At 35.6% G+C, this 21,878-nt stretch overlaps 1 protein-coding gene across 2 annotated transcripts in view; it reads left to right on the forward strand.

Annotated features, from left to right (window-relative positions):
* Positions 1-4,148: 4,148 nt before the first annotated feature.
* znf469 (zinc finger protein 469) overlaps positions 4,149-21,878 on the forward strand; it is a 314,352-nt gene continuing 296,622 nt past the window's right edge. For both annotated transcript variants that reach the window (XM_084397157.1, XM_084397159.1), the window contains exon 1: positions 4,149-4,254. The gene's annotated coding sequence lies outside the window, so the exon portion shown is untranslated. The remainder of the gene's footprint in view (positions 4,255-21,878) is intronic.

Consider the following 21,878-nt stretch of genomic DNA (forward strand, 5'->3'; position numbering starts at 1 on the left):
CTTTTAATGCATTACTTGTAACATCAAAAAGTAATCTGATTAAGAAATGCACGTTACTTGTAATGCATTAATTGTTAGATCAAAAAGTAATCTGTTTACGCAATGCATGTTGCTTGTAATGCATTACTTTACATAATCAGATTACTTTTTGATCTAACGAGTAAACGCATTACAAGTAACATGCATTACATACAATTTTTTTGATCTAACGAGTAATGCATGTTACTTGTAATGCGTTACTTTACTCGTAACATCAAAAAGTAATCTGATTACGTAATGCACATTACTTGTAATGAAATATTTTGTTAGATCAAAAAGTAATCTGATTACATAATGCATGTTACTTAACCTTACTTTACTCGTAACAAAAAAATCTGATTACGTAATGCACGTTACTTGTAACACATTACTTTACTCGTGACATCAAAAAAGTAATCTGATTGCATTATGCATGTTACTTGTAAACATTACTCGTAACATTAAAAAATCTGATTAGGTAATGCACGTTACTTGTAACAAATTACTTTACTTGGAACATCAAAAAAGTAATCTGATTGCGTTATGCATGTTACTTGTAATGCGTTACCCCCAACACTGCTCATTTCAGATGAGATTGAAAACACCTGATGCTTGGTTTTCTCAGAGGAGGGCTATGCTAGAAATGTGCATGTCCATCTTGAACATAATCAGAATTATCAGCTAATAAGGGTAAATTGATACTCTGGTACACTGGAGGGAGCATCTGAGTGGTTTCCACAGTTGTACCTTGACAGGCTGTATAGATCTCTAATGGAATCACGTCCTCATGTTCTGATATCAAAGATACGCAAAGTTCAACTTGTATGAAGTTAAATTGCCTTTGCAATATTTTGCATTTATATTTTTTGCATACATTTTATAGTTTCACATGATTTTATATAATTTTATTGATTGGTTTGTTAAATACACACAATATTGCTGTGTCATTACTGTATTATGTTTAATACAGTATCTCTCCAGTTTAAACCTAAAAAAAAGAAAAAAAAGTGGACATCTGAAAATCTCTTTCAAAAATGTGTAAAAAAAAAAAAAAAAAAAAAAAACTTTCAAATCTTGTTTTTCATGCCCCAAGAGCAATAAAAACACATAGGTAAAAAAAAAAATCCTGACTGAGGTTATCATAATTCATGCATGAAAGGGTTAAATAACAAAAGCTGGGTCCTTAGGGACATCATCCTCCAGGGTGTGGCATCATTTTTTGATTTACGGTACATAGTATTGTGGAATTATTTTGTTTTACTCAAAAACCTTCCAACCTGTTTGAGTAAATTGTATAAGTGGTATGATAACAACAACATTTCAAAAGATCATTTTGAATCCATTTTGTTAATCCATCCTGTAACATTCCATCCTGATAGGAATGTTTTTTGTTTGCATACTGTTGGGAATTCTGTTCATTTCTTTATTTTCGTCCTGTTACATTCCATCCTGCTAAAAGTCATTTTAACCTTTTATTTCCATCCTGTAACATTCCATCCTGATAGGAATCTTATTTTTTATTTCCATCCTGTTGGGAATTATGATAATTAATTTATTTCTATTATGTTAATAATCGTGTTAACTTCTTTATTTCCATCCTGTAACATTCCATCCTGTTGGGAATCTTATTTTTTATTTCCCTCCTATTGGGAATTGTGATAATTCATTTATTTCTATTATGTTAATAATCGTGTTAACTTCTTTATTTCCATCCTGTAACATTCCATTCTTATAGGAATCTTAATTTTTATTTCCATCCTGTTGGGAATTATGATAATTTATTTATTTCTATTATGTTAATAATCGTGTTAACTTCTTTATTTCCATCCTGTAACATTCCATTCTTATAGGAATCTTAATTTTTATTTCCATCCTGTTGGGAATTATGATAATTTATTTATTTCTATTATGTTAATAATCGTGTTAACTTCTTTATTTCCATCCTGTAACATTCCATTCTTATAGGAATCCTATTTTTATACATTTTTTGTATCATGTTACATTCCATCATGTTAGGAATTTTGTTAATATCTTTATTTCTATCATTGCTAATCATTCTGTTAATTTTAATATTTCCACCCTTTGGTTCATCCTGGATTATTATTATTATTTTATGGAAACAATCAAATTCTAATTAATTAAGTTTATGTGTTTGAGCTTGACCAGAACATATTTCTGAAACTCTGCTGTACCCTTTTATAGAATTATTTCTAAACTACAACACATTTATTTTTTTAAATGTTACAGAGTTCAAGTCCCAGTTCTGTTCAACAGAAGTAAACCATGAAAAGACGACATGTACTGAACTGTATCTTTGTTGGCTTGACCTTCATGTCCACTCTGAATTTTTTGTTAATAGTTTTTATCTAACGCAGAGAAACTATTTTTCCACGCCAAAACATGAAAGTGGTCATGTCTCCAAGAAAATAATTCAACACTTATTGATCTGATAACTAAGTGCAAGACGTGGAGCAGTCTGGCCCGAGCACAGCAAACAGGAGACAAGTTCAGACTTTTTATGACCCTAATGTTCCCCAGAGGCGTATTTTATGTTTTTGACTCCATGGGTTCAAGTTCTGTGTAATGATCATTCAAGTGAGCTCATGTTTTTGTGTGTGGACTCATGCCTGATGCGAATTTACAGGTTTCTTTTATTTTCAGGATCTTCTTAGCAGAACGCAAATTACGTACGACGATGACCTACATGAGTGATTGATTTCTCAAGCCATTTACTGTATTACATTAACTTTTAATATGGGATTTGACCTTGCGTTGAAAACTGATTAAAAAACGATCATTACATCATTTAAGACACCAAGCAACACTCCCAAATCTCCCAAAAGACTCCGCTGATGCTTATCCAATTCTTTTTAAAGAAACGACATAAATTTCTACTGCTTAATTATGAGAGGAAGAGGAAATTTTATCTGTATCTCGGAAAAAACTTTATATTTTTAGCTACAAATAACCTCTATTTCTTGTTACCTGATTGTGGGGGCTGTAGATAGCTAATTTTATTACTAATTTTCAATTTAACATGACACTTTATATGAAGTGACTTCATATAAAATATATATATATTTAAAAAAGTAAGTAACCTGGTTGCCTTAATTTTAAGTTCATTGAAATTAAAACATTGAGTTAATACAATTAAGGAGATTGGTTTAATCAACAGAAACTCAAAATATTATGTTATCTGAACCACATAAACAATCTAAGTTGATTTGACAAAAGAAAACATGCTGTGATTACAAATCATGATTATTATTATTATTTTTAACAGTGCAGGTATGTGCCTTTTTTAAGATGCAAAGGTGATAAATCATGGATCGACTCTTTTGCAGTTTGAGCGAGTTAAGTAAATATGTTTTACTTAAAATGTTATTTTTAACAGTTATCTCTTCTAAACTTACAAATGGTTTTTATTTTGGCCCTGATTTAGAAATATTTCAAAAAGTGAAAGAAAATGCAACAATTCTGAGTCATTTCTTGACCATAAAAAAAAAAAAAAAAAAAAAGTAAATTATTAAATTAATGAATGTTAGCAGATTTGTTTTGTTTTAAAAAAAAAATCATCTTTTGGGGTTAAAAAGGGATATTAAAATATGTATTTTCCATTAAAATTGTTTGTCTTGCCAATACATATATAGTCTGATTTCACTACTAAACCCAGAGCTTCATAATCTGAGGATATTAGTGTTTGGTATCATGAATATATACACTGTAAAAAAATTGTAACACTCGCAAATCAAAAATTTCAATTGACCGATAACATCTAAATTTTTCAATTGGCCCCAGTGAAAATCTGTACATTTAATTTGAGAATTTACAGAATTTCACTTGGGCCAATTGAAAAATTTAGATGTTATCAATCAATTGAAATTTTTGATTTGGGAGTGTTACAAATTTTTTACAGTGTACAATTTGTTTGTGCTATTTACAATAAATCCCGCTTATCTGATGTGCTGTCATCACGTGCAGCGACATTCATACATTTAAAGACTGTTTTATTATTACGTAATAATATATTATTTCTGCATCCTCAAGCGTTTGTAGATGTGGACTGAAAGTGGTGGTGAAGTTGTGGTCAGGGAGAGGTTAAATGGTTCGGGCTGGTTGGGCTGAGCTCTGACGCGGGGATGGAGAGCTCAGAGACGCGCTTCTGCTCCAGAGGATCCCGCGGCTGAACCTCCTCCGGCTTTCTCCACTCTTCTGCGCCGACACTTTAATGCACGGGTGAGTCCCGCTCCTTCCGCAGACATCTTTAGCGCGTGACGCATGAGACGTCACAGCAACGTAAAGCGCGTGCCAGCGTCATGCGTAGTCTATATGATAACATGACAGGTTCATTGAACAGCGTCAGGCGCGTGAATAACTCCGACAGTTTGATTTAGTTATAATGCGAGTGTGAAGATGAGTAAGTTAAAATTGATTTTAAACACTCAGTGATTGATTATTTTGTCAACATACTGATGTTGCTGCATGTAGAGCCACTCAAATTTACAAAAGTAACGTGATAAACGTAATTTACTGCAGTTCTTACTTCAGTAACTTGGTTTTAGTAATCAGCCAATTAAAATGGCAGGAATGTTATGAAATCGTAATCTATTAGCTATTGATTATTGATTTTACAGTAATACAGTACCTAATAACTTGTAACCTAATAACTTTTTGAACGGTTACCATGATAAATGTTTGCCAAGGAAGTCAAACTTCTTTTGAAAAGCGCAATGTGTGTTTGGTCATTTTGTCAACACTGTAAAGACTCCATGAAATCACTTTATTTCCATTCACAACCATTAATAGATCGAGTGCACGCCCACTTTTATTTTTCCCCCCATAAGATCAGGAAGAAATAATTATTTATAATGATAATGATAATAATGACGTCATATTATTATCTTTTATTATTATATAGATTATATGATGGTAATAATGATAAATATTATTGTGTATTGTTGCTATTATTATTAATAATGTATAAATAATTTCTGATGGCATTATTATGATATTAATAATAATAATAATAATAATTTGTAGGCTATTATACAGATGTAATAATAAGCATTTTATCATTGTTTAATGCGGGTTTGCTGCATTTCGAATGAACTAATCAAATAAAAATAGAAAATAGAAAACCACTGATTTAAAGTTCAATGTATAGAAGCAGTATATTTTAAGTTTATGAAAAAATATTCACATTCAAATATAGTTTTGAGAGTGCAGTGAGATTGAGAGACATTTGCTGTGTTTTATGGGAGTGGGTATCTGTAGATATCTTTTTTTTTTCTTGCAGTTCCTGATTGGTTGATATTTCTCTTCAGGAATCATGGGTAATGTAGTTCTGCACCAGGAATTGATTTGATCAATTTTAAAAATAAAGTTGAAGTAACGCTGATGGCTCGAACAGAAGCATATGCCATATATTGATAACCTCTGAGCTCACGGAAGGTTTGTCTTTAAAGGTTTATAAGTTACTGTTAGTAAACGATCCTCTTATGGACAAATAAATGGGATTTTCTTTTTCTTTTTTTACTTCCAGTACTTTGGGTATGCGGGAAGTGGCTGGATTCATTCTGAAAGTGTTTTATTGCTTTTGTCCATGGAACAGTCTGTCAAGTGTGGTACACATGCGGCCTTCGGAAAATTGTTTCCCCTGACAAAGTATGCAGAATCAACAATTAATTAGCGTCCTTTTAATAAGCATTATTTAATGTCTTGAAAGTGCAGCCAAAACATCAGGACTGGTTTGTGTGGGTGGATGAAAGCTGGAGTGATGGAGATCCATGGGATGTTAAGAAACTTTACCAGACCTAAATAATTGCTTAGTGACTGGGACTTTCCCAAACCTTCGCTGAACACAATGTCCTGTTGTTAAACTTTTTACCAGAACAGATAAAAAAATTAACCAAGCCACCTTCCAAATGCACTGTGCACGAGTTAGACCCGTTCTTGTTGATCCTGGAACAACATTCCTGTCCGAAAATGTAGTCCTAACCCCTAAATCTAACCCTATACCCATATCTTATCTCTAAAATAAGAGGGAAATCAAATCTGATTGGTTGATTGGAATGTTGTTCCCCTTGGTGAAATCAGGTTCTGCATGAACGCACATGGAAAGATGTAACTTTTTTTTCCTTCTTTTTTTTATTAATACTTTTATTCAGCAAGGGTGCTAAATTGCTAAATAAGGCACTAAATTGATCAAAAGTGTGTGTGTGTGTGTATATATATATATATATATATGAAAAAAGATAAGAAAGAGATGATAGACCTTCTCCCAGACTTTTTCTTGGCATTTTTGTAATCCGGTTTGAGTAGCTGGTCTCAAGATTTTCCCAGACCTGCCTTGAACCTCAGAACTCTCAGCATGTCCTGTAGTTGACACTTGTTTTCTAACCAAAAGCATGTGCGATGTGTATGACTCACCCTATAGTTGGGTACGAATTGTGCAGATCATCAACAGAACTGAAAACAAAACAACTAATTTACCCTCCTTAAAAATGGAATTAATCTGAAAGCGTGTAATATTGAGCAATAATCGGATACAGTTACAGCCGACAGATGAAAGATGAGAACAATAATGAACTGCTAATGTAAGTCTTATTTCTGAAGACAATACATAATCCACTGTTACACTACTGTTCAAAAGTTTGGGGTGATTAATAAAAAAAAATCTACTTTTGTTCAGCAAGAATGCATTCAATTGATCAAAAGCTGACATTAAAGACATTTTAATGTTACAAAGGATCTGTTTCAAATAACTGTTCTTTTGAACTTTTTATTCATCAGAGAATCCTGTTTCAACACAAATATTAAGATGCACAACCGTTTTCAACATTGATAATAATCATAAATATTTCTTGAGCATCAAATCATCATATTAGAATGATTTCTGAAGGATCATGTGACACTGAAGACTGGAGTAATGATGCTGAAAATTCAGCTTTGATTACAGGAATAAATTACATTTTAAAATAATATTCAAATAGAAAACAGTTCTTTTAAATTGTAATAATATTTCATATTTTTTTTTGTTTCTGTTTTTTGGTAGTGTATATGATTGTCATGGAGTTGCTATGCATGTTTTTTGTTTGTTTTTTTACTTCTGAACTATTTGGGGACATAAATTAAAAAGTGATACATTTGTTCTGATTTCATAATGAAGAAGAATATTGGTTTTGAAGAGTTTTGGTCTGTCAATATATCTAAATACCAATTCATACGCAGCTTCTGAAAAACACCATGGCTGTTGTAGCCTAAAAGTTGATGTGTAATAAATTCTATGTTCAATTAAATCAAATATTTCGTTCTAAAGCTTTTTATAATGTCTATTTGATGCTTTTCTCATTTAACACAATAATGACTTTAAATGATCTTTTGGGGGTCATTTCTCAGCCAAATTTGATTTGCGATTAATCACCACATCATGTAATTGAATCGCTTGACATCCCTAATATTTAAAATTCTTTTTGGAGAAGTTGTGTACACAATAAGAAATGAAAGGAAAATATTTTACTTTTTACTTGATGGTTACACCACCTGACATTTTTAGAGTTATTAAATGTAATCGTTTGTGGATAGCATATAAGTTTATCAAATTCAACATGAAGGGCCCTATTTTAACGATCTAAGCGCATGGTCTAAAGCGCAGGGCGCAAGCGCACTTAGGGCGTGTCCGAATCCACTTTTGCTAGTTTAACGACAGGAAAAATGGTCAGCGCTCCCGGCGCATGGTCTAAAAGGGTTGTCCCTATTCTCTTAATGAGTAATGGGTGTGTTTTGGGCGTAACGTAAAATAAACCAATCAGAGTCTCATCTCCCATTCCCTTTAAAAGCCAGTTGCTCTCGCGCCATGGCGGATTCGCTATTTACACGACGGAATTAGCAAGCGGAAAAACTGAACGCTTCTCCAGAGAACAAACGGATCTGCTCGTGCGCGAGGTAAAAGCGCGAGCAGAACATCTACAGGACAAAGTGTACGCATGTTGTGGACCCGCCTATAGGCGCACATTACTAACGCGTTATTTAAATAACAAAAAATGTTTTGCGACCAGGATTAAGTTGGTCAATGGCGCAGTCTATTTCAGTTGCCTCAAAATAGCAATGCGCCAGAACACACCTCGTTTTCAGACCAGCAGCCCATGGGCTGCTGGTCATGAAATGGACACAAATGGACACAAATGCATTTGCTATTTAAACAACTTGGTGCAGGATGTGAAAATGATAACTGCGTCGGGCTGACACTAGCAGAAAACACATGCGTCGCGCCTGGAGCTCTATTGCGTCGGGTGTATGATTAGGCCCGTATACAAAGAGTACGTTTGAGCAGACAATTTCTCACCACTTTATCGCAGACATTCTTATTTGTCCCACTAATGTTTTGATTCATAAATTCATGAAAACAACATATGGCAGACACATGATGCTTTCCAAATTTCAAAAATAGCCCCATTCCCTGAACTTGTAATGGCCTTTCCACAACAGAACAGAAAGAGATAAAACTCAAGCCAACATTAATACGATTAATTTCAAAACAAATAATCACCATATCCGGCCAAGGTGAGCGTGAACAGTGTCTGTTTTGTCTCAGCAAGGCTTCGAGGCGTTCATAGCTAATTAGTTCAAATCAAAGAATTTCAAAGAGCTGAACTGGTACAATATGGTGCTAGCAACGGGTTTGAGTCCCAGGAAACGCATACGCTGCAAAAATGAATGCAATGTAAATGCTTCGGGTTAAAGTTTGATAGAAGTACAGCAGTTGTATCTTCAGATCACTGTATAAAACTGCACTTATATGCCTCATTTGCAGAAAACATTGAAGAGCTTGTTTGGCTCTCTGCTACTTCTGGAACAGAAGAAAAGTTGGGATGAGATCAGTCGCCAACCTACTGCGGTTTATTGATACGGCACTGGTCAAGTTAAGACAATAGGGTTACTTATGGAAGAATTCTGCTAAATCATTCTTGGAAGTCTTGGGAGACGTTTCTGAAGAACAGATCCAATCGTGCTCTTAACAGATCTATTGTTGTTTGATTCTCAATGTGACAGTATCGATAAAAAGCTAATCGGGAATGAATAACAGACGTGAGAGCCAAACCAATGGAAAAGAAAACATGAAATCACTGGGATTCAACAAAACCAAAAACACTGTATAAACACAAAAGGACTAGAAATATGAAATATTAGACAGTATGTAATTGGATTACTGTCATATTTGTGAACCCGTCTGTTCTAAGTAATCAGCCTTTAGTATGTCTAGCAACCATCACTAATGATAAAAAAAACAAAACAAAACAAAACATTTCACGCAATTTATTAATTCATTATTATAATTACAATTTTGGGGAGTCACACCACATGACATTTTACATCCTGAACTAACATGAGACTAATTGACCTTGGCACATAGTCATGAGGGTCAGCTGAGGTCACTTCCTGATTATTTAATTTTCCTGCATATTTCTGCTTGTCGGTTGCACCACATGACTTTGATTGGCAGACACAAGTTCTAAGAAACAATAAACAAATGATATGCCATATTACTTAAGTCTTTCTTTCCAGCAAATTCTTTAATGGCTTTTTTTTCTTCATTAAGACATCAGAATCATTGTAACACCTTAACATTTTTTTATTTATTTGTATAAAATGTTTATTTAATAAAATAAGTTCAGAAATTAAGAACATGCTCATCACAGAAAAGTTGTATTTATAAGCCATTGTATGTATAAATGACGTTTTTTATTACATCTTTGAACAGATTAATCGGTCCAGACCAAAAAATCTGCATCATGTTTCTGACTTGCTTTAATGCAATCAATTTCGATTAGTTTAAGAACGGCAGTCTTTTCCTCGGAGAATACTAGAATGCCAAAAACGAACAATTCGATTATATATCAGTTGTTGTTGTTTTTTTGTCAGAGTGGGTCTTGCAGCATCATGTCTGTTTGGAATCATGTTCATATTCCATGGGAAAAGTTCTCTTGTTTGTTGAATGCAGGAAGAACTGTCATTTGAACATTTCTTTGAACTAAAAATTCAACTGAGCATGGCAAAGCTGTGTTTAATTTTCGTTCCCCCTATCTGTGTTATAGTTACAAATATGATCATGCCAGATGTGGCAGAGGAGACATGCTTCACTTAAAATATTTCATAATTTTGACTCTCTGTTACGCCAATTTGCGCAACTGCCAAAAGTTCACGTCGGGGGAACAGTTCCTTTGAGAGTGTGTTTTGTTGTGGCCGGTGTGCTGCCAGCCGTACGCTGCTGTGATTTAATTATTATTAATGGAATGTCTTGTAGGCCAAATATTTGTGATTTCTCTGACTGGCTTTTTGTGGGCTTCTTACACGCTCTCATTTGTTATAGACAGACAGATACGCAGGGTGGACCCCTGGGGGTGTTGATCTGAGTCAGATCACTTATTCCTGATCTCTCCACTCCGCCTTTCCCAGCCTCGTTTCACTTCTGCTGGCTGTGAGAGAGTTAACAGGTTGGTGCTTCAAGATATTCTTCACATTTTCTGAAGAATATCTTAAGTTACATTTATGCATTTGGCAGATGCTTCCAAAGAACTAAAGAACTAAATTGTCCTCTAGAGCCAATTTCCTGGTTGCATTTGCACCGGCAACTCTCGTGTGACGCAAGACATCTGACAGCTACGTCATTTAAAGGGTTAGTTCACTCAAAAATGAAAATGATACTTTCATTTACTCACCCTCAAGCCATCCTTAGGTGTATATGACTTTGTTCTTTCAGCCAAACACAATCAATACACACAATAAGAGTTATATTAAAAAATATCCTGAATCTCCAAAAAGCGCATCCATCCATCATAAAAGTAATCCATACGGCTTCAGGGGGTTAATAAAGGCCTTCTGAAGCGAAGCGATGCGTTTTGGCGAGCAAGGCATGGTTGAACACAAAAGAAGATGTTTCGAAGAATGTCAGTAACCAAACAATTTTTGGTCCACATTGACTTCCATTGTATAAAAAAAAAATACCATGGAAGTCAGTGGGGACCAGAAACTGTTTGGTTACTGACATTCTTCAAACTATCTTCTTTTGTGTTCAACAGAAGAAAGAAACTCAACAACACTGGTTCCTTTGACTTTCGTTATATGGCCAATACACTGAGACGTTTATAAAAATATCATCTTTTGTGTTCTGCAGAAGTCATACAGTTTTGGAATGACATGAGGGTATAAGCAAATGATTCAGAATTTTCATTTCTGGGTGAATATACCTTTAAAAATCAGCTTCTTAAATATTGTCAGGAAATATATTAGCATGAATTCTCTTCTAAATAAAGTAGATGTGTAGATACTGGCAGCTCTCTCTTTGGGTTGTATTCGTTCCTCGTACCAAGACGATTAAGTTGATGATAACCAAAACGTGTGTTCTGCTCTTGACAGTATTGATAAGGGCTGGTGAAAGAAGAAAATACAGAATAAGTGTGAATTTCATGCATTGACCGTGCCAAATCGAGTTTCCACTTGGGAGTCCTGACCTCATTTTTCTCAGTCTGGCTATATTTTGTCAAATCGAGCTCACGAAGTACTGCCAGACCAGACTCATGTCTCTCATCATGTGTGAGGGCTTCTCCTCTTTTAATGAACTATAGTTACAAAAACTGTTTGGAATCTCAGAAAGCTGTAAATTAATGCAAAAAGCTTCATTGGCAGCAGCGATGGCACATCTTGTTGTTTCTCAAGGAAATTTATGAGATTTCCACCAAAAGGGGGACAATCTGTACTATTTAATTTGTGTAGAGTTTTGATCTAGTCTTAGCTTTTGTCCCATTGATGCTAACTCTGATTTATGTCTTCTATTTTTTATGGAAGTATATTAATGTCATAAAAAAGAGCATGTCATAAAAAAGTAGCAGTTTTGAAGGAAGTCTTTGCATCCAGTTTTATGGATTAGCCGGAAACACAGCTTAGCCCTTGAAAACCTGCTAATGCGCTTTTAATACACTCCATAGCGGTTGCTGACTTTGCAAATGCACTCTCCAGTGCCCTTGGGTAAGATCCAAGTACGAAATCTGATCTAATCTATTTTCATGGAACCACCGTGGCCTGTCAATTCATTTATCCCGAGCGTAATGCACCTCAAGACATGTTGTGAAAAGGATTATTTCTTATGCAAGGCTGTAAATCATATGTAATACTGTCAATCGACTAAGACCTGAATTTTTGTTCTTTTTGTATGACAGATTATGCAGTTTCTTGGCTCAAACCTTTAAAAGTCCAATCAGGTCTAATTAGTATGTATGCTTATGTAAGAGAGCGAAGGAACCGGAGCCAGAAGTCTAATCTGGGAAGACAGTCTGAAGCGTCAATAATCCCTCAAGCAATCAAGCCTAAACAAAAAGATTACTTGTGCTTTATTATACTGATGTGCAGCCCGCTATTAAGATTGGCCAAAAAATGAAATTCTGTCAACCCTCATGTCAATTCTGTCAAACCCCCTTTCTTTCATCTACGAATGTACTGGAAATCTTCCTTTGGCATTGTATTCCTCAAATCTCATTTGGGAAAACTGAATACTCCTCAACTCCGCAATGAGCTTTTATTACGTTTCAACTGATTTTAGCATTTTCCGATGTTTCGGTATGGATGAGAAACTTTTCGGAAAACACTTGAAAACGCTGGTAGATGCCGTAACTACAACATCAGACGGCACATTCACAGACCGCACACAGCTCGATGACATTCTGCTACATATTTCTCACAAAATTGAAAAGTATTTTCTCAATCTGGCAAGTCTTAATCTGATTGGCTGACTTTACGCATCTTCTGGGAGTAAGGGCACACAGTTTTTATCAGTCTGCTTGGAAACGTGTTTAAGATGTTGATACAACAAGAGCCTTTGAGGATGAAGTCATTGAATTTTGAATGACATCTTTAAAGATATTCAATTTGTTTTCAGGCAAATACATAAACTAGATAAACTCATTCCTAAATAAACAACAAAAATAACTTTGGTTGGTTGCCACAGTTGGTTTTGAGTGTTCTATCCTTTTTTTGTTGTTGTAAAGAGCGTATAGGCCTATAGTTCTACTTTCAATGTCATGTGCTTCTGTCGTCTATTACGCAGAAAAAGCTGATCGTTTTACACACTGGTACATTTCAAAAAGAAATATTTTGGCAGATGCCAGGGTGGACATTCAGACCACCAGGTATTTTGGCCAAAGGATTTTTCATTCGTGCTGGTATGTCCACACTTCAGAATTATAGCTGTTGCTCATCAAAAGGAGTGGTTGATGTGAAAAAACCTGCCAAGTTAAAGATCTCAGTGGTTGAAAAACAAAACAAAAAACTCATCTTTTATTTTTACATCAGGGATTGTCACAATACCAAAATGTCAGCTCCCTAGCTCTTCCAGTGAAATTTCACTATTCTCTACACAGAAAAAAAAAAAAACACCATAAAATGTTACTACACACACTCCATTATTAAAAAAATGTAAAAAATGTACACATCAAATTAAAACATGGCATGTAGCCTTGAAGTATTTCTCAATAAGTAGACGTTGCTTGCTTCAACTGTTCAAGTAGTAAACAAACTGTCAGAAACAAAGAAATAAATGTGTTTTTCTTTGTTTCTTGTCAGTATTATTGTTTGACATATTAGGGATAATGGTTTAAATTATTTAAATCATTTTATTGCTCGCGTGCTCATGGAAATAATTATAGCTGAACGAGTCAGTGAACGAATCCGAAAGAAGATTCGAGTCACTTGGATGAATCGAATGACCCGCCGTTCATTCAAGTACACCTGCTGTTATCTTAACGGACGCAGTGATGAACACGCATGACGCCACCGACGCTGTATGTGTGGAGGCTGCAGTGCACTGAGGTAAAAAAAAAGTTATTTATCATACATTATTCATCCTTATTCTTGTCAAAACATTATTAAGTGCTGAGATTATGACGATTAATTACGTCGCGGACGATAGCACATGTTCTTTTCTCATTTAAAAAAAGAAAAGTCTTGCTGTACGTTAATAAACGCCATCTTTCAGTTGTTGAAAAGGTCGCCACGCTTAGGCTTAAAAATAACCCGAATTAAAAACATTTCGCTTCTAATCCATTATGTGTACTTTACACATAATGTAAACGGGCCTAGTGGCTGTTTGAACAAAGTGTACGTTAAATATCAACAAACAGGAACATTGTTGTAAATGGTGATAAAATAAACTGTAAATAGAAGTGATATACTATTTGTATTTGTATTCAGTTTGAACAAATGTGGGTTTGATTTGAAAGCACAATCAAAGGATTGATTTGATTTGATTATTCACACATTAATCAACTCACACATCAGTTGTGGTAAACAAAACCTCATTGGTTCTTACAGAAGCTCAAACGTGCTGCGTAACAGGAGAATGAACCTCATTGGTTCTCGCACGTCAAGTGAACATGCTTGAGCTTCCGTTTATCACAACTGATGTGTGCGTTGATGAATGTTTATGTGAATAAAAGCCTAAGTTCAATCTGTTCATCAATAAAGTTATTGCGTCTCTTCAGAAAATTTGGACTAAACCTCTTAATTCATATGGATATGATCTTTTTATGAACTTTTTGAAGTGTTAAAGTTGTGTAGCTGTCAATGGAAGGACAGAAAGCTCTCAGATTCCATTAAAAATAAGAACAACATGAAGCTGAGTAAATGATGACAGATTTTTCATTTTTGGGTGAACTAACCCTTTAATATTAATAACAAAATAGACAGTGACAGGTTCACTCTAGCTCACTTAATATGCAATCAAATAAGCTGTGCAAATACCTTTGCTAGTACTGGATTTACACAACAATTTAGGTCGTAATCTACATTTTAGATCTGCAGTGGTTGCCGTGTTTGTAGAAAGCTGTTTCTAACTAGGTCTAAGTGGAAGGGTATTAAGCTGTTTGGAGGCCACATGTTAAAATATGAGGTAGCTTCAACACCTGAGGATGTTTGTGGGAAACGTCTGCAGTTCTGTAAGCAGTTAAGTAGATGCTTGAAGTTGGACCAGGAACGAATAGCTGTCTCCTCTCATGTCACTCCACAAAGGCCACTTTCAGTCTATCTCGATGAAAACGTCACATGATATAATCATCATCAATAGAGAGAAGTTGTGCGTGCGGCCGTGCGCGACAATTTTTCCCTCTTATGTGATGTCATCACAAGAGGTTAGCTTTTGCACATACACTACTGGTCAAAAAAGCCTTGAATATTGTGAAATATTACAATTTAAAGTAAGTGCATGTTTTCTCTTTTAATATATTGACATTCTCTGGGAAATACATTGCGGAGCAAAAGAGGATGCTGACAACTTGCCGATAGCTTTCAGATTTTGTCAAAAAAATAAATAATAATTCAAACAATACAGTTTTGTGGCTCTTTGATGTGTTCATCTGCATATCGCTTCAAGCGGCATGTGAACCGGTCATCATATCATTAATAGTTCTTATTATTAACAATGTCAAAAACAGTTTTTGCTATTTAATATTTTTGTGGAAACTTTTTTTTCAGGATTCTTTGATTTAAAAAAGAAATTCATTTCAGGATTCTTTTGAATTTCAAAAGAACAGCTATTTAAAAAAAAAAATTGAAATCTTTTGTAACATTTAAAAATATTTACTTTTAAACTATATACAATACACTATATAAGTGTAATTAATGTTTCATAATATTACTTTTTCAGATTTCAAAAACATTTAAAAAATCTGAATTATTACAAACTTTTGAATAGTGTATTCATATTTTTCCCGATTTGTGTGTTACGAACAAAAAGCATATGGCGTTCTTGCAGGGTTGGAAAGTCCCTTGATATCAAGCATTTTTTCCCTCAAAGGGTTGTTTTTTTGGAAGGCAAAATATTTACAAGAGAGAATTTCTCAAGCACGCAGATTGTTTCTGTAAAGGAAAAGTGGTCTCTCATTGTGATTCCCATTGCTACAGATTGTCTTTTCCTTTAAAGTGCAGAATCCCAATTTTATATCCCGCACATTCCTTCCCAAATGGGAAATCCACAATCCAATCTATGTGACCTATTTGTGTACCTCGATAAGGAGTAAATCTGTCTTCATTCTGCATTCTGTCGTGAACAAATCTGCAAAATATGCGAGCATGCTTCATGCATGGGGTTTGTGTCCTGCAACCTCAATATGAATGCACAGATGTTGATAAGTGATCTAAATGTTCTTGTTTGACCTAGTTTGATGTCATTGTAGTTGAGCTCTGGATGTTGTGTTCTCTTGGTGGGATGACGAAAGAGTGTGTGAGACTGAAGATCTGTCAGCTCGGCTTCAGGGAGAGAATATTGAAAGCAGCTACAGCATTTCTCTGCTTCTTGGCATATCCGCTAATGTGTGCTGATGCAAAACAGATGCATTTAAAGGATGCTTTTAGCCAGGGGACCATTATGTGATAAATACACAGATGCACTGCTTGCTTACACACATGATATATGTGAAATTAAGGCTGCCAATGCAGTATGCAGTTTTACAAGTGCAATTAATCATGCATCTGTTTAAAAAAAAAAAAAAAATTCTTAATTTATCACCAAACCATTTGTTGCAAAAGCATATCTTAAGCATTGTCATTTGAACACCCAGTAATGTATCGGTTTAAGTTTCATGAATCTTTACTTTACTACTTATGATTTCACTGAAAGTAGTGAAATCTTGTGGTTTGAGTCAAATGTTGATTCAGGAATGCTCTGACTCATTCAGTGAGTTCATTTAATAGATGACTCATTAGAATGATTCAAACAATTAGTTTGTCTTTAGGCCCGTTCACACCAAGAACGATAACTGTATTAGCGTCCACATGAACGTGCAATATCTTTTTCATCCAGCTTTTGTCGTCTGCCACTTTGAAGGGATAGTTCACCCAAAAATGAAAATTCTGTCATGCATTACTCTCCCTCATGTCATTCCAAACCCTGAAGTCTTTCGTTCTTCTTCAGAACACAAATGAAGATCTTTTTGATCAAATCTGAGTGATTTCTGTCCCTCCATTGACAGTCTACGCAACTGACACATTTTATCGCTTCAAAAAGTTCATTAAGAGATCATAAAACTAATGTGCGCTAAGGTTAGGCCTCAAGATCCCCAAAAACACGATACTCTTCAGCAATTACAGTGCCAGACACTGTGAAAGCCCTAGATCAGGTCAGTAAAGATGAGATGAACCAACAAATCACCTACTGCGTTGTGTTTTTGAATTTCTACAATAAATCTCTTTGTGCAAGCAAGAGCAAAAATTTGGAGTCTGTACAGCTGCCTCTAGGACAGTCAACCGTTACATCAGGCTTTGTTAATAGGCGTTGCTAGACTAGACAAAAGCAGTGTCATCGAGCTAGAGAATAAAATTTAAACATCATTGTCTGCAGCATTTTAGTAATCAATCCACCATGTTCATATGACTCAGAGCAAGTCTTCAAAATCAGGAACAGCTTAAGTGCAAATGAGCATGTCAACATTTCATCAAACACATTAAAGCAAGCCGCAAAATGACCGACAGAACGGACTGTTTCCTATTGTTTTAAAGAGTCCAAAATGTGGCCACAAGCCCCTCGTTCCGGTGATGTCAGGGGCTTGTCTGAAAATCTAAACTACACTTCTAATGCAAACAGCCTTTTGCTGCTATTGCACATGGATTTAAAGCAAACGGGAATGGCAAAAAGGAAAAGGGTGGAAATGGACAAATCAAAGTGAATGGGGGTTGTTTATGTGCTTGCTAAAATTCATTAAACTTTGAAAAAAATGTGACCTTAAAGGAATAGTTCACCCCAAAAATGTAAATCGTGTCATTATTTATCCAAACTACTCTTCTGTGAAATACAAAAGATGAGTTTTTGAATGTTATATTGGCCACATTTTTCAATATGATTACAATGAAAGGGTACTGGATCTCTCAAGATTAAAGAATTACAATAAAAGCATCATAAAAGGGCTTCAAATGAGTTTGCACTATATTAAACATCTTTAGAAGTTTTTTGTTACAAAAAAAAACGATTTAATGAAAATCTTATTTGCCTTGGCACTGTCGGACTTCATGAGAAAAGTAATGATGTCTGATTCATCACTGCATCATTTTCGTGTGTCAGAACATTCCAATGAATCACTTCATGAATGATTCATTCATGAATCTCACGTTTACCCCACTGATCCAGTCACATTCATAGTTCACGAATCACACTGACCTCTTTTATTGCTCTCTAAAAAGTTTAACTATGATTTACTAAATTTGTTTGGTGAAACATTTTTACACTCAAAAAATGAAGTAAATTTTAAAGCTGTGAAATCAATTAAATATAGGCTACTATATGAATTGAGTAAATGCAAGTAAAAAAATTAAGTAAATCTGAGTAACTGCGTCTGGTACATTAACAAAATTGAGTAGAAATAATTTATCATTTAAACATTTAAAAAACAATTAATATTAACTGTATTTTTATTTATGAGTAATATTAACTTTTTTTTATTTCCTCTAAACCTTTGTAAAATAGTATTCCATACAACTACCAGTATACATGACATTGGCCTTTATTGTCGTCGATGAGTTCAGCATTACAGCATATTTTACACTGTTTTACATGTATACAATATTGCCTACATTTAAACTCTCATTTTAGAAGTAAAAATTAAACATTTAAACATTCAGGTAGCCTAATTCAAGTGTAATCAACCAGTCTGTTATCCAATTTCCACCGGATCAGCACTGGTTCTCGTGCCGGAGACGGACTCGTGCTCTGCGGGTGAACTTCGAACTTCAGACCGCCGTCCTGTGTTTCACTCATAGCTGAAAGATGCTGCGACTCCATAACCTGCCAATAAACAAACAGTGCACAGTTCTGAGGACATTTTATCATCCAAATTAGGCTAATTATATTCATTATCATTAGGAATAAAGTCGTGTGTTTTATGCAAGGTGTTCAATCACGCGTGACTCTCGTTTAGGTGTCACATTACGCCTCTGTATGTTGTTTTGCATTAAATAAAATGATTTAAAGCACAGTAATGATTTTATAGATAAAATAAAACATACACAAACCTGAATTTCAAAGAGGAAATGCACCAATTCTGCGACACTGAGAAGAGAGAACTGTTCTGGAATTCAAACAGCCGGCGCTCACTCAACCGTTGAGTTGTGCAACCGGGAGGGGTGCATTGTTTTAATTGAGTAAACTTATTTAGTGTCTTAAATATATTAATAATATTGATTTGAATTAAGTAGTATTTTTGTTTCTTGAAACAGATCAGTTTAATTCTCCATTCTCAAATATTTTGATAGAAATTTCACAAATATATTAAGTGTATTATAAATAAATAATTGATTTAAATAAATAAATAATTTGATACACTGCCGATTTTGCAGGTTTTCCCACTTACAAAGCATGTAGAAGTCTGTTAATCATAGGTACTCTAAAACTGTGAGTGACGGAATCTAAAACAAAAATCCAGAAAATCACATTGTATGATTTTTAAGTAATAATTTGCATTGTATTGCACGACATAAGTATTTGATACATCAGAAAAGCAGAACTTAACATTTGGTACAGAAACCTTTGTTTGCAATTACAGAGATCATACGTTTCCTGTGGTTCTTGACCAGGTTTGCACACACTGCAGCAGGGATTTTGGCCCACTCCTCCATACAGACCTTCTCCAGATCCTTCAGGTTTCGGGGCTGTTGCTGGGCAATATGGACTTTCAGCTCCCTCCAAAGATTTTTTATTGGGTTCAGGTCTGGAGACTGGCTAGGCCACTCCAGGACCTTGAAATGCTTCTTAAGGAGCCACTTCTTAGTTGCCCTGGCTGTGTGTTTCGGGTCGTTGTCATGCTGGAAGACCCAGCCACGACCCATCTTCAATGCTCTTACTGAGGGAAGGAGGTTGTTGGCCAAGATCTCGTGATACATGGCCCCATCCATTCTCCCCTCAATACGGTGCAGTCGTCCTGTCCCCTTTGCAGAAAAGCATCCCTAAAGAATGATGTTTCCACCTCCATGCTTCACGGTTGGGATGGTGTTTTTGGGGTTGTACTCATCCTTCTTCTTCCTCCAAACACAGCGAGTGGAGTTTAGACCAAAAAGCTCTATTTTTGTCTCATCAGACCACATGACCATCTCCCATTCCTCCTCTGGATCATCCAGATGGTCATTGGCAAACTTCAGATGGGCCTGGACATGCGCTGGCTTGAGCAGGGGGACCTTGCGTGCGCTGCAGAATTTTAATCCATGATGGCGTAGTGTGTTACTAATGGTTTTCTTTGAGACTGTGGTCCCAGCTCTCTTCAGGTCATTGACCAGGTCCTGCCTAGGCCTGTCACGATAACAAATTTTGCTGGACGATAAATTGTCCAAGAAATTATCGCGATAAACGATAATATTGTCGTTCTGAGACCATTTTCATTTAATATAATTATAATGGCATAATAATGCAGGTACACCTTTTCAACGATCTATAAACTTTTATTTCTAAAGAATATTAAACATTGAAAACGGAAAACATTTTAAATATCCAAAAAAATGAACAAAACAACCAAAAACAATAAAAGCAATGGACTCTTAGTGTCTGTTAACAAAATAAATGTCTGTTAATAAATAAAATGGATGTAAACAAAATTGCACTTCAAAAAATATTAAACATTAGGCTTTAGACATTAGGCATAAATAGTGATACATTCCATAACAGGCAAAACTGACAGTTAGGACCTTTGTAAACAAAACAAAAAAAAGCCTCAACAAGCCATATCGCACAATTTTGCACTGTTACTTTGTCCTCCTGTTACTTTGTCAAGTGATTGTGTACTGTCGGGAAGACGGAGACGCGCTTTATTGCGTGTATATGCTAATCACTGAAAATACTTGGTTAGGATTAGGGGTGAGGAGTGCGTGCGTATTACACGCCATAAAGAGCGTATCATATGCACGCAAAAACTATTTTTGGCGTATAAATGGCACGAGAAATAACATTCGTGGTATAGATACGCATTTTCATGTGATCGGGCTCGCTGTCGCAACTCACAACTAGCGTCTTCTCTCTCTCCCGGCAGTCGCCGCAAACAGTCCCGCCGGCGCTTTCCCACACAAAGACCATGTGACTGACAAGCGCCGCGGCGCCGCCTCCCCACACAAAGACCATGCAACTGACAAGAGAGTTCACTCCTCCTATACGCTAAAGAACCGAGAGTGGTCATGCAGTCTCTTTGGTAGAGACTGAGAGAGAGAGACGAGGAAAACAAACAAGCATGCAAATGGAATTATCGCGGCCGGAAAAATTATCGAGCTCATTTTTTTTTATCATGCGATTAATTGACTTATCGACTATCGCGACAGGCCTAGTCCTGCCGTGTAGTTCTGAGCTGATCCCTCACCTTCCTCATGATCATTGATGCCCCACGAGGTGAGATCTTGCATGGTGCCCCAGACCGAGGAAGATTGACCATCATCTTGAACTTCTTACATTTTCTAATAATTGCGCCAACAGTTGTTTCCTTCTCACCAAGCTGCTTGCCTATTGTCCTGTAGCCCATCCCAGCCTTGTGCAGGTCTACAATTCTATCCCTGATGTCCTTACACAGCTCTCTGGTCTTGGCCATTGTGGAGAGGTTGGAGTCTGTTTGATTGAGTGTGTGGACAGGTGTCTTTTATACAGGTAACGAGTTCAAACAGGTGCAGTTAATACAGGTAATGAGTGGAGAACAGGAGGGCTTCTTAAAGAAAAACTAACAGGTCTGTGAGAGCCGGAATTCTTACTGGTTGGTAGGTGATCAAATACTTAAGTCATGCAATAAAATGCAAATTATTTAAAAATCATACAATGTGATTTTCTGGATTTTTGTTTTAGATTCCGTCACTCACAG

The sequence above is a fragment of the Rutilus rutilus genome (genome assembly GCF_951802725.1).
Source record: "Rutilus rutilus genome assembly, chromosome: 23".
NCBI lineage: Eukaryota > Metazoa > Chordata > Actinopteri > Cypriniformes > Leuciscidae > Rutilus > Rutilus rutilus.